Raw genomic sequence first — 13411 nt, 5'->3', positions numbered from 1 at the left:
TTTAAAGCTCATTCTTTTTTTAAAAAAAAACTTGTGTATGTGATCCCCCCACCTCTTCCCTTAGTCTGTTCCTTTTTATACGCTGTTCGTCTGAAATATCTTCAAGTTTTGATGAAGGACTATGCCTGAAAATTCAACATGTTCCCTTTCTTTACAGACGCTGCCAGACTTGCTGAGTGCTTCCAGCATTTTCAGTTTTTGTTTAAGAAATCAAATGATCTGTAAAGTGGAAAGCAGGAGATGGTTAAATGGCTGAAGTGACATCAACGTGAGACAATACAAGGCATAATGAGAGAAAATAAAGAAATAAAAGACACAGAAGGTGTGAATTGCTTGGGGGGGGGGGGAAAGAGAGGTGGGGAGGATGTTAGGCAGGTAGAAATCGAAGCATGAAAAATTGGCAAAGTGGAACAGCCATCTGCGAGGCTAAGAGGAGAAAAAAAGAGCAGAGCAACACCACGGGCGCAGACCCCCCTGCCAGGATAATACTCCCAACGAAACGTTCCCATCCCAAGCCCTATGCAATATTTGACGTGTAATGACAAAGTAGAATTTCATTAAATAGTTTCACAACAGTTCTTTATTCTGCTGAAAAGGGTTACAATGTTGGTAAATGTTATCTATCAGACTATGATATGAAATTCTAGTTCTCATTGGGGGCAGAAAAGCATTTGCAGTTTCAGTACGCTATACAAAAAGTCTATTATTGAAGTGATCTATGATTCATTGCCACATCACCATCAAAACGATAAGTAAATGTTTACCACATAATCAAAAAAGTGAACACCAAGCCAAAAAAGATATATGAGGGGTGACCAAAAGCTTGTCAAAGAGATAGGATTTAAGGATGGTCTTACACAAGGAGAGGGAGATTGAGAGGTGCAGGGGCTTAGAGGGAATTCCAGACTGTGGGGCCTTGATGGCTGAAGGCATGAAGACCAATGGTAGGGCAAAAGGAGGAGGGAAGCACAAGAGGCCAGAGTCAGAGGAACGGAAGGTTTGAGGGTCAAGGATTACAGAGATAAGGAGGGTGAGGTCAAGAAGGGATTTAACAATGAGGATTAGAATTTTAAATTTGAGGTGTTTGGTGGGGAGGACCAGGAGCCAATGCAGGTTAGCGAAGACAAAGATGATGGGTGAGCAGGAATTGATGTTGGATGGGATACAGGCAGAAGAGATTTGGATGAGCTGAAGTTTACAGAAGAAGGATGGGAGGCCAGAAAGCATTGGAATAGTCAACTCTGGAGGCGACAAAGGGATGGTTGAGGGGGGTAGATTTTAACTTTCAGGAGCGGGAGTGCTCCTCCTGACCCCAAAAGATAATTTAAAATTTACTTTTTTTGGTCCTCTTTGGCTGTAAAGCTAGTAAAACTGGTCAGTGCACAGCCTACGCTCCACCCAGTTATCTCCCAAAATGGCAATCGGGGTCCTATGTACAGGTGGGCGCTTCAGCCACCCTGCAGTAGGTCCCATTAAAATGGTGGTGGCTGAAGCATCAGCATTAACTGGGTGGGAGGTCTACTGACACCATTTTGAGGCAGTTAGTGCCTCATTAACACTGATTTGCCAAGATAAAATCCGCCCTGGGATTTCAGCAAAACAGATAGATTGAGATAAGGGTGGGCGATGTTACAAAAATGTGTACTAAAAATGGGAATAGGTGCCTTTTGCGCAGATATGGGGTCAGAAGCTCAACTCACGGTCAAAAAGGATGCTGAGAATGCGGTCAGTCCGGTTGAGCTTGAGAAAGTGGGCAGGGAGGGAGATAGAATTGGTGGAAGGGTATGGAGTTTGTGGTGGGAGCCAAAGATGATGGTTTGGTCTGTTTAGTGTTTAGGTGGAGGAAACTTAGGTTCATCCAAGACTAGATGTCGGACAAGCAGTCTGATGTCACAGAGGCAGTGAGTGGATTGAGAGGGGTGGTGAAGAGGTAGAGGTCGAACTGGATGTTGTCAGTATACACATGGAAGTTGATCCCAGGTCTGCAGATCCTGTTGCCAAAGGAGAGAACTCACTGATGTTCATTCTTTCTCTTCAGCCCCCATCCCAATGGAATAATGTGTATGTAATCTAAGAGCAATCTATTTATGAACTCAGTTGGAAATTTACCAAAGTTGGCCAGCTTAGGTCCAAGATTTTTAGGAATTAAACGTTCAGCCAACTTCACCTGCAATTCCTTTTTAAGAAAGCAGAATTGGATGTAGGCCAGCACAGCATGTAGGCCATTAAGATGTCTGTTTTGCGACTCTGCGGTCACGACTTATTTGTGGTGAGTTTTATTTATCCTCAGCCTAGACCAGTTAAGTCATCTTGAAACAGCAAAGTATATTATCTTAGGGCAAAACACAAATATACACACAAACCCATCTAAGCTATCGCAGCTAGTGCTGGTACATGATTGATGTGAATTCCTTGGCTAACAGATGACGTCCATGAGATATTATTCAGTAACGTACACTAGGTTAAAGAATACTTACTACATGTAAGAAAGAAAAGCCAGGAAAGAGCTTGAGGCAAGTGGGGAGCAGGCAAGATGAGCTTTAGGCTTCACATTAGGAGAGAGACGGGTTTGAGTTGAATATATCGGGACCTGGGTGGGGTTTGAAGCAGACAAGAATATCATATATTGAGTGGGTGGTGAGGTGGGTTCAATTGCAAACAATCAAACATTTCTTTCGAACAGCTAACAATTTGAGATATGTGTACCATAAAACATTAAGTTAGGAAGAGTAATGAACTGTGATGGAGTTTACTGAATATCAATGTATCATAAAGAAACATTTTTTCCTGTATCAGATTATTGATTTGAATTCCTTATTACTAGTGAAAGTGCACAGGGATAATTACAGTTTCTGTGAGCTATTTCTGCAAGATACAGAAATACTGGCAAAGGCCAATTAATACACATCTGAGTTTTGGTTTCTGTCAAACAAAGTGGAGATTAATATATTAATGTTTAGTGAATATCTCATCAGTATCAATTTGCTGACAATTGGATTATTGCGCCAGCAATTCAACCTATGATCTAGTATCCTGTTTATCTTTTTAAAGCATTGTTGGAATGATGAGAAATATGGTATATTAAGGTCTTTTATTCTGACATGTATTCACTGGTAGTTCCAACGGTTCTGCCAAAGGTGAAAGAATTAGGTCCAGTTTCGGATCGACCACTGTTTGAGACCCACAAACTGGGCCATATTGACTCTGTGGTAGTGGTTCACCATTAAGAAGTAAACCTTCATTTTCACAGTTCAATGTATGTTGAAAGAGAGCTTGGGGGAAGCATCATTAACATTCTGATGCATTAATAGGAAAGTTTCAATATTAATGTAAATGTAGATTTTTCACTGAATACCCTTCACTTACATGTTCCATATTCAATCTTGTCTATTAGTCTAAATCAGTCTGATACTGTATATTCAATCCACCTACTGAAGATGAGGAGAGTCACGTGGTGGCATGTGGTACACTCTAGTAAGCCGGTGTAGTGTCATGGGTTTTGTGTGATCCCTGGACCTCACTATCTTATCTAGATATTTGGCAGGTAAAAGCAAATTCTGGATGGCAGGAGATATAGGGGTAAATTTTAACTTCCAGTCTGGAAAGTGGGGGGGGGGGGGGGGGGGGGGGGAGGGGAGGGAGGTAGGTTTCTTGGTGCGAAACCTGGAAGGTAAGTGGGCAGGTCACTATCTGTGATCACAAGCTTAATGAGGCCCATCAGTTGCACCAAACACCCCTTCCAGGTGAAACTGCTGTACTTGTACTTCTTTCAATTTAGTATACTGTATTTGCAGCTCCCAATGCAGTCTCCTCTACATTGGGGAGACCAAACGCAGATTGGGCGATAGCTTTCCTGAACACCTCCACTCTGTCCGGAAGCGTGACCCTGACCTGCTGGTCGCTTGTCATTTTAATTCCCCATCCCACTCTGACCTCTGCCTCTTACACTGTTCCAATGATGCTCAACAGAAACTCGAAGAACAGCACCTCATCTTTTGTTTAGGTACTTTACAACCTTCTGGATTCAACACTGATTTCAATAACTTCAGATCATAACCACTGCTCCCATTTTCTCAGACAGCAAGTGCTGGTAATGGTTCTGCTGTTGCCATTTACAGCTACTCTAATCTTTTGTTTCTTAACCTGACGCATTACCACCCATCCCATCATTTAATCACTTTTGCCCTCTACCCTATCACAGACCATTCCTTTTGTTCTTTCCTCCCCTCCCCCCACTTTCCCTAGCTCTGTACTTGCTTAAAAACTTTAACTCTAACATCTTCCAGTTCTGATGAAAGGTCTTCGACCTGAAACGTTAACTCTGTTTCTTTCTCCACAGATGCTGCCTCACTTGCTGAGCTTTTCCAGCATTTTCTGTTTTTATTTTAGATTTCCAGCACCTGCAGTATTTTGCTTTTGATTTAGTGTTTAATTCACGGCCACTTCTCTTCCAGGAATGCCCACCTTGAAGAAGTTCTCGTCATCTCTTTGACCGGATTTCCATTTGTCTCTTTTATCTTGTTCACCTTCATTGCTTTCTGATTCCCTTCTTGTGTTTGATCAGGTTTCTTCTAAAGCTCGCTTTCACAGCCACATCTCTTTCCTCAGCAACTGTCTCCAGCTCCGATTTATTCCACTTGGTTTCCAACTTAAATTCCACTCATGTTTCAGATCCACCAGTGATTACAGATAGCTCCATGATATTCAGTGTTCCTCGAATCACTGCCTTTACCATTTCCTGATATCTACACTCAATGCCATGCACCGCCACATGCACACTCTCGACCTCTCTTCAGCAGCACCGACTCACTATTTCAGAATTCTATTTCATCCTTCGCCTCATCTGGCGATTTAACAAAAAACTTTTCTTCTTCCTTTCAGGTGTCAAGAACCGCAAGCTTCAACAACTCTTAGATACCATCACCCCTCCTGATCCTTCTTCCCCTTCACTTTCCTCTGACCCAATCCCTCCCTCACCCTTTGTCGTGTTTTCACCCTTCCCCTCTCTGACCCCGAATGATCAGTCCTCAGTAAAGGCCCTAGCTTCATCCCCACCACAATGTATTTTGAGCTCGACCCGATGCTGAGCTCTTCTACCGTCGCCTTCACTCCGCGCCCACTTCTTTGGCCAGGAGTCATCCCCCCGCATAGCGGACCCTTTCTCCTGTCTTCAGAATTCTCGTTCCACCTGGACCCCTCCCTCTGGCCTCTTACCCTCTCGATATGTTCATTGCAAACTGCCGGTGTGATATCGGCAGTCTCAATTTCTCTGCTCCCCTCACTCACTAACCTACCTCCCTTTGAACTTGCAGCACTCCGTTCTCTCAGGTCCAACCCTGACCAGTCATTAAACCTGCTGACAAGGGTGGCGCTCGTGAGGCGAACTGACCTCTACCTTGCGGAGGCTGAACGCCAACTCTCCGACATCTCCTCCTACCTCCATGACTACACCGCCGAACATCAAGCCATAGTTTCTCAGACAGTCACTGACCTCATCTCCTCTGGAGATCTTCCCTCCATGGCCACCAACCTCATACTCCCCCAACCCCGCTTCTACCTTCTTCCCAATATCCACAAACAGGACTGCCCTGGGATACCCATCTTTTCAGCCTACTCTTGTCCCACAGAACTTATTTCTTCCTATCTCAACCCTATTTTTTCTCCCCTTGTCCAGTCTATTCCAACCTACATCCGCGACTCTTCTGACACCCTCCTCCACTTTAACAGTTTCCAGTTCCCCGACCCTAACTGTCTCCTTTTCACCATGGACATCCAGTCCCTCTACACCTCCATCCCCCACCAGGAGGGCCCACAGGCCCCCCGCTTCTTCCTTGAACATAGGCCCAACCAGTCTCCATCCACCACCACTCTCTTCTGCCTGGCTGAACTAGTTCTTATGTTGAACAACAACTTCTTTGACTCCACTCACTTCCTCCAAATAAAAGGTGTCGCGATGGGAACCCATATGGGTCCCAGCTATGCCTGTCTTTTTGTGAGATACGTGGAACATTCCTTGTTCTAGTCCTACTCAGGTCCCCTCCCTCACCTCTTTTTCCAGTACAATGATGACTATCGGTGCTGCTTCCTGCTCTTGCCCCGAACTGGAAAATTTTATCAACTTTGCTTCCAATGTCCACCGTCCCTTGCCTTCACATGGTTCATCTCCAACTCTTCTCTTCCTCGACTTCTCTATCTCCATTTCTGGGGATAGGCTGTCAACCAGTATTATAAGCCCACCAACTCCCACAGCTACCTTGATTACATTTCCTCCCATCCCACTTCTTGTAAGGACTCTATTCCCTTCTCCCAGTTTCTCTGTCTCATCTGTTCTGACGATGCCACCTTCCACACTAGTGCTTCCAATATATCTTCCTTTGTCCTCAACTGGGGATTCTCCTCCACTGCAGTTGACAGGGCCCTCGACCGTGTCCATCCTATTTCCTGGACTTCTGCCCTCACCCTTCCCTCCCAGAACCACGATAGGGTCGCCCTTGTCCTCACCTTCCACCCCACCAACCTCCATATTCAACGTATCATCCTCCACCATTTCCGCCACCTCCAGCGCGATCCCACCACCAAACACATCTTCCCCTTCCCTCCGCATTCAGTATTTTGAGGAGACTGCTCCCTCTGCAACACCCTGGTCCACTCTTCCATCACTCCCAACACAACCTTCCCGTGCAAGTGGAGGTGATGCAACACTTGCCCCTTCACCTCCTCCCTTCCAGGACCCCAAACACTCCTTCCAGGTGAAACAGCAGTTTACTTGCACTTTTCAATTTAGTATACCGTATTCACTGCTCACAATGCGGTCTCCTCTACATCGGGGAAACTAAACGCAGATTGCATGATCACTTTCCTGAACATCTCCGCCCTGTCCGCAAGCGTGACCTTGACCTGCCGGTCGCTTACTATTTTAATTCCCTGTCCCACTTCCACTCTGACCTTGGCCTGATGTACTGTTCCAATGAAGCACAATGGAAGCTCGAGGAACAGCACCTTATCTTTCCATTAGGCACTTTACAACCTTCAGTACTGATTTCAATAACTTCAGATCATAACCACTGCTCCCATTTTTTCAGACAGCAAGTGCTGGTAATGGTTCTGCTGTTGCCATTTATAGCTACTCCCCCTTTCCCTGTAGTTGCTTAAAAACTTTAACTCTTTACTATCTTCCAGTTCTGATGAAAGGTCTTCGACCTGAAACGTTAACTCTGTTTCTTTCTCCACAGATGCTGCCTCACTTGCTGAGCTTTTTCAGCATTTTCTGTTTTTAATTGCACTTCTGTATTTCGCGCCGGGCAGCCAGCCTGATTGACAGGCTGCAGCAGGGGATCAGAGGGAGGGAGGGATCGTAGGCTGTGGAGAAGATTGGGCGGGAGGTGGAGCCCAGCCGAGGAACAGACCGGAGGTTGCTGAGAAAGGGGGGGGGGGGGGGGGGGGCTGAGAGGATTAGAGATCAGGTGACGAGTCAGAGGTAGGTAGGGTCCATCATCGGAGGGGTGGGGGTCGGCCAATGACGGGGGTCCTGTCGACCAGGTGAGCTGGTTGGGCCTGGATGAAGCACTTCTACTCCTCCGGGCCGACAAGCAGTGCAACAAAGGCACTCACCTCATGAAGCCGGCCCTTCTCGCCTACTTTCACCTGCCGTGAATCGGAAGCGATAGGAAACCTGAACAGGTAAGGTTAAATTTATATTATTCCAATACACAAAATACCTCAAGTATCTCAATGAGGTACATGGCCCTTTTAAGTCCTCGGCCCACCAGTTTTAGGTGGGGGCGGGACTTCCTGGTGTCTGCTCTCCATATGCACACAAACCTGCCTGGGTTAAACCCAGAAGCAGGCATGTTGGAACCAGGATGTGGTCTCGCTCTGAAAACAGAGTATTTTTACTCCCCACTTGACCCAACTCACCCATTCTTGGGGGTTAAAATTTACCCCATGAGGTCTGCTTATGAGAATGATTGGTAACTAAACCCAAGTAAAACCCCAAGTTGTAATGATCAGTAATTGTGTCGATCAGTAATTGGGTCAGATACTTTTCTGCTCCTATGTATGTGCTCTGAACCTTTTAACTTGCACATACACATTTCAGTAATTAGATGAGTTAAAATGTTTTAATGATATTTAAGGTTTGAAATCAAATGATCTTTATAGCTCTAATGTAATGCAACCAATAGTGCTGGTTTATTAAGTATGGAAAAATGAGGGATCTTTCCTTTCTTAGTGTGGTAATTTAAGTAGTGAAAAATAATTACTATTTAGCACCATTTTGTAGAGATGGCCTACTGAGTAAAGATACTAAGTAGTGTAGCACTAAGCCAATGACAGAAGAAAGTCCCAGCTAACTCAATAGTCTGTGCCAAGTAAGCTGATTGCAGCAAGGGCAGCAAATGGCCTCAGCAGTGTAGGTTAGAGAGGACAAATATCAGCGAAATTCCCCATCCAAATCACTATTGAGCAATCTGCCAGAAAGTGCAGGTGTGGAGGTCAGGTGAGGATAGGCTCAGCTGTAATGGCCTTCACGGTTGATTAGCCTATCAGTCACCACCTAGCCTCCTGCATGATAAATGGTCACTTGGGCAAGATACTAAAGGGCTTCAGGACAGCAGGGTAGAAAAGTGAAAAATCCCAGCTACATCCCCCTCTTTTTTCCCCCGCCTCCTAGAAAAATAAAACACCTCTGTAGGTGTTTTTATACTGGAGTTGGTTCTCTTCCAGGTTTTAAGAGAGCAACCCAAGTGCGCTGCTCTCCCACATTAACTTGCTACAATGGCGCCTAACTTCACAGAGACCCACTCTCCCATCGTTGACCCACTCATTCTTTGCGTTCAAACTGACACATTACTTCACATTTGCAGTGACCAAAGATTTCACAACATCTGCAATGTTCAGGGAGCCAATAGGTCAGGATATCCAGAAAAACTGGTTCACTAATGCTACTGAATTTGGAAAGACAGTACATTTATTTTCAGTAGTGTTGCCAGCAAAGCAAGATCCATTGATCAGATAGCAGTGGTTACCATAATGTAGAAGCACCTTGTGTCGTCCTTTTTCTTAGCAACTGGGTACGAGTTCAGAAATCATGAAGTCAATGTACTCGCTTTCAGGTCACTGTTTGCTTGGTACAGTTGATAATGTCGATTATCACATACTATAGATGTTACTGCTTATTCAGTGGATCAATGAGTCAGTGGTGGCCCAGAATTAGCCTTTGATTTCATTACTGATGTAAAAAGTAAATGCCCTGTCCTTAGTATTAGGCAGAAAGTAATCTCAATTTCAGGTTATGTTTACTGACACAATCAGCTGGCACAAAGGTCAACTTAAGTAGTTTTCCAAGTCGAACCACTCTTTGTATAGTTTCATTCCACTGGGACCAAAGTTCTAAAAAGTAGATTCTAGATTAAAAACTCACTCGTTGCACTTTATTTTTTCAATAAAATGTATATTGTAGAATACAAGTGATGCACGTGTAGTGCCTTTTGATACAAGAAGAATGGAATATTCAGGCAGTGTACTACACAACCAACATCACTAAAAACAGATCACATTGCTGTTTGTAGGACATTGCTGTGCACAAATTGGCTGTCGCATTTCCTATATCACAACAGTGACTACACTTTTAAAAAAAAAAGTACTTAAGGGCTGTAAAGCGCTTTGGGACATCCTGAGGTCGTGAAAGGCACTATAGAAATGCAAATCTTTCTTTCTTTTTACACAGTGGGAACATTTTAATATCAAGGTTTCAGATGATATTAAAATGAATGCAGGAAATCACTGGAATGCAGAAGTTGCATCACACCATGGCAAAACATTCCCAGGAATCTGATATTCTTCTACACAAGCAATACAACAGCAATCAGTTTGAAAGTGTTTTTTTTTTTAAATTGGCTAAATTTGCCTGTGTAGTTATGCTGTGTCATTTTGATTTTATGCCATAGTTACTGTGCATGGAAGAACATGGAACATATTTCACAAACTTCATTGAACCTTATTGGTACTGGTGCAACGCTGAGTTAAATAGATCAGAAAGGTCAACGTTCAATCCCTGACCTGTGCTGAATTAGTTGAGCTGTCAGGGCAGCAGTGGGAGTGCTAGTTTGCCTCAGCATCCCTAAGTGAGAGCAATATATTCCCACTCCTGATCAGTATCCAGTAAACCTGCTAGAAAGCACGCACATAGGGACTTTATGCAAGGATAGGTTTGGGCTCTGCTGTGATGTTATGGTTGAATATGCATCAAGGTATTAGATTTCTGTCAATTGTCCATGGAACTATAACCCAGTATCATTCAAATGTGTAACGAAATATTTATTTGTTAACTTAGACTAAAAAAATGACAATTGGCTATCATTTTAAGACTGAAAATAATCAGATTCTTCTACAATATACATATGAATACTTTGCTATTTGATTATACCTTTTTGTGACCAGTGTCACAAGGTTGTCATGGAATCAAATTGGGTGTTAAGATGCATAGGTAGTACAACTAAATACAGGACTAAAAAGCATAATTCTTACCTCATGTAAGGTCCTGGTCCATCTGCATATAGAATACTGTGTCCAGTTTTGGTTCCTTCATCTGGTGGGGAATATCAAGGCCCTGACAAAGATTCAGAGGAGGATCACTTGATTGATACTTTGTTTAAGGGCTCCTAGTTATCAGAAAAGGGTTAGAGAGTTAAGACTTTTTACCCTGGAAAAGTGTAAACTTTGAGTGGATATGATTGAACTCTTTAAAATTATGAGAGAATAGATTCTGTCCAGGTAGATAGGTTGCTTGAGTTATCTAAGCTGAGGAGGATTTGGAGGCATCTTACTTTAAAATTATGGCAGACTCAGTCTGTGTCCATTTCTCCTTTCTAGAAATGCTGCAGGAACACAGCAAGGGCTTGACATTGTGGATGTGTCACCAAGAATTTCTTGCAAAAAAGAAATAGCTGCAGACACTGGGACTTTCACGAGTATTGATGCAGCTTCCAAATTAATATGCACTTTTTTTGCCAAAATATATTCTGTAAAGTTCTAATAGTGATTAGAAATTAGAAACCATGGAAATATATATATCACTGAATATTTCCTCAGGTGAATGTCAAGAAATCCTCGAACCTCTCGCATTTATAAATCACAGAACAATACCTGGTGATTACAGATAGTCTTTCTAACTGCCTTGGCAATGGGCAGTTAGAAAGACTATCTGTAATCACCAGGTATTGTTCTGTGATTGATAAATGCGAGAGGTTCGAGGATTTCTTGACATTCACCTGAGGAAGGAGGAAGCCTCCGAAAGCTTGTGAATTTTAAAATAAAATTGTTGGACTATAACTTGGTGTTGTAAAATTGTTTACAATTGTCAACCCCAGTCCATCACTGGCATCTCCACATCATGAATATTTCCTCACTCCATATTCTACAAAATAAAAGATAAAGTTTTTCTTAAAACAAAAATTGGTGCAGGTATAATGTTGCCTTCATTTCAGTCCTTAAAAGAGCTAATTATTAATGCAACAGAATTAATTGTTGGATCAGAAAGACATATTCCTGGTTTGTGCTGAGTTTGTTGATCTCAGTTGGGTGGGCAGTAGAGGCATTACCATTGGCCTCAACACCCCATGAGAAAATCAGCCAGGATTCTGCTCCTTATTGCTATCCAGAGACCCCCCTGCTGGAAAGTGCATGTGTGTGGACATTGGTACGGATAGGATTGTGCTCAGCTGTGATGTATTTCACACTCGCCTTGATTTCCAACACTTGTACTGGAGGCCAACTGGCACTTGTGATACTGAATCTCAGCAGAAATCAACACCTTCAAGAGAGGAGATGGGAGAAATTTGACAAAAGGAAAAAACATTACAAGAGTTAGAATACTGTATTAAACATTCACATTTTCATTAAATGCAGCTCTTTGTTGCCCCATAGTGGCAAGGTTTGTAATTACAAGTAAGACTCCTGCTTTACCTCTTTCTGTTCAGTACCACTAAAATTTGTTTCTGTAAAACCACAGAGCTTCAAAATTATAGAAGAGGTCTTCACAAATACATATTTCAAACAACTATGATAGAACTTAAGTACTATTTCTATAAATAAGGTACTAATTTAATTCTTTATTAAAAATCCCTTTCATAAAGAAACCATCTTTAAACCACTGATTCTTAGGTTGATTTTCCTTTCTAAAAATGTACTTACTGAGAAACCTCTTATTTGTAATTGGCTGCTTACTTTGATTGATTACCTTAGCTTGAAACCATAGCATTCATTAGCTTGAAAGAGTCTAATCCACGATTGCCTGTATGCTTTTTGGCATGTCCACTGCACTGGTGAACTTGTTACTTCCATCATGCAACTCTGGAACTCAGCTCTTGAGCACACTGATGAATAATTTGAATTCTCCAAAGGCGTTAACAAGTTCTTGCACCATGCATCACTAAACAAGTTATCATATGGTCCTCTACCAAAGCTATGTACATGGCTATCCAGTTTCCTCTTAAATTGCTTGCTTGTTCTATAGTTGAGAGTTTGGTCTGCAACTTATTTTCCATTAATTCAGTGCTCACAAGGCTATGCCCTTTCTCTTACTCTCCCTCCTTCACATTATCTAACTGCATTTTTTTTGCTGCTGATTCTGATCTACATTAATCAACTACCTTCAAATCAAATGCCCTCAATTGTCACAACCTCTACTCCCCATACTGCAGCAGCTGAATCACATTTTGATCTCCTCCATGACCTTTAAGGTAAGTTTCCCTCAATTCTCCAAACATGCAGTTCCTGAATGTCTTTCACAAGTCTTAGCAAAGTCTACCACCATTTATCTTGGACGGCTCCATCCTGTGTCATCTATTGATAATCTTGGTTTCATTATTTCTCAAATGCAAGTTCCACAACTCCATTGTAAAAGCAGCCTCCAAAAGCAATTTCCTCTTTCATGCCAAAAACATCTTTTCCCCTGCACAACTCAACTCTACAAAGCCAAGTCCATCCAAGATTTGAATTCTGTTCTCATTCCTTGTCGGGAGGGGATCTAACATTTTTCACACGCCTTAGGAGTGCATGTCCTCTTGATCACAACCTTTTGTTCTTCTATTTGGCCAATCCTCTCAACTTTTGTTACTCTTCCTAAGTAGTCTATCCTATACACTTTCATCCACCATACATCTTCACTGTTGGAAACATTAACTAATTGTTTAGTTCCTTTTCATTTTGCCCCAGGACCTTAAAACTTATTTTCCAGGTTTCCTTTCTTCTACAAATTTTAGGCTTTTAAAATTCTATCAACTTTTTTTTACATTTCAACTTTGGTGGAAATGTTCTGCATTATGGATCTTATTCCTTTACTTTGATTTCTCAATAAAAATCCAATCCTTTGGGAACTTGAATGGCTCATACATAACTCCCAAATGCAAGT

The sequence above is a fragment of the Heptranchias perlo genome, chromosome 18 (assembly GCF_035084215.1).
Source record: "Heptranchias perlo isolate sHepPer1 chromosome 18, sHepPer1.hap1, whole genome shotgun sequence".
Taxonomy (NCBI): domain Eukaryota; kingdom Metazoa; phylum Chordata; class Chondrichthyes; order Hexanchiformes; family Hexanchidae; genus Heptranchias; species Heptranchias perlo.
The sequence above is the reverse complement of the archived record's forward strand: the minus strand, read 5'-3'. Positions refer to the sequence as shown.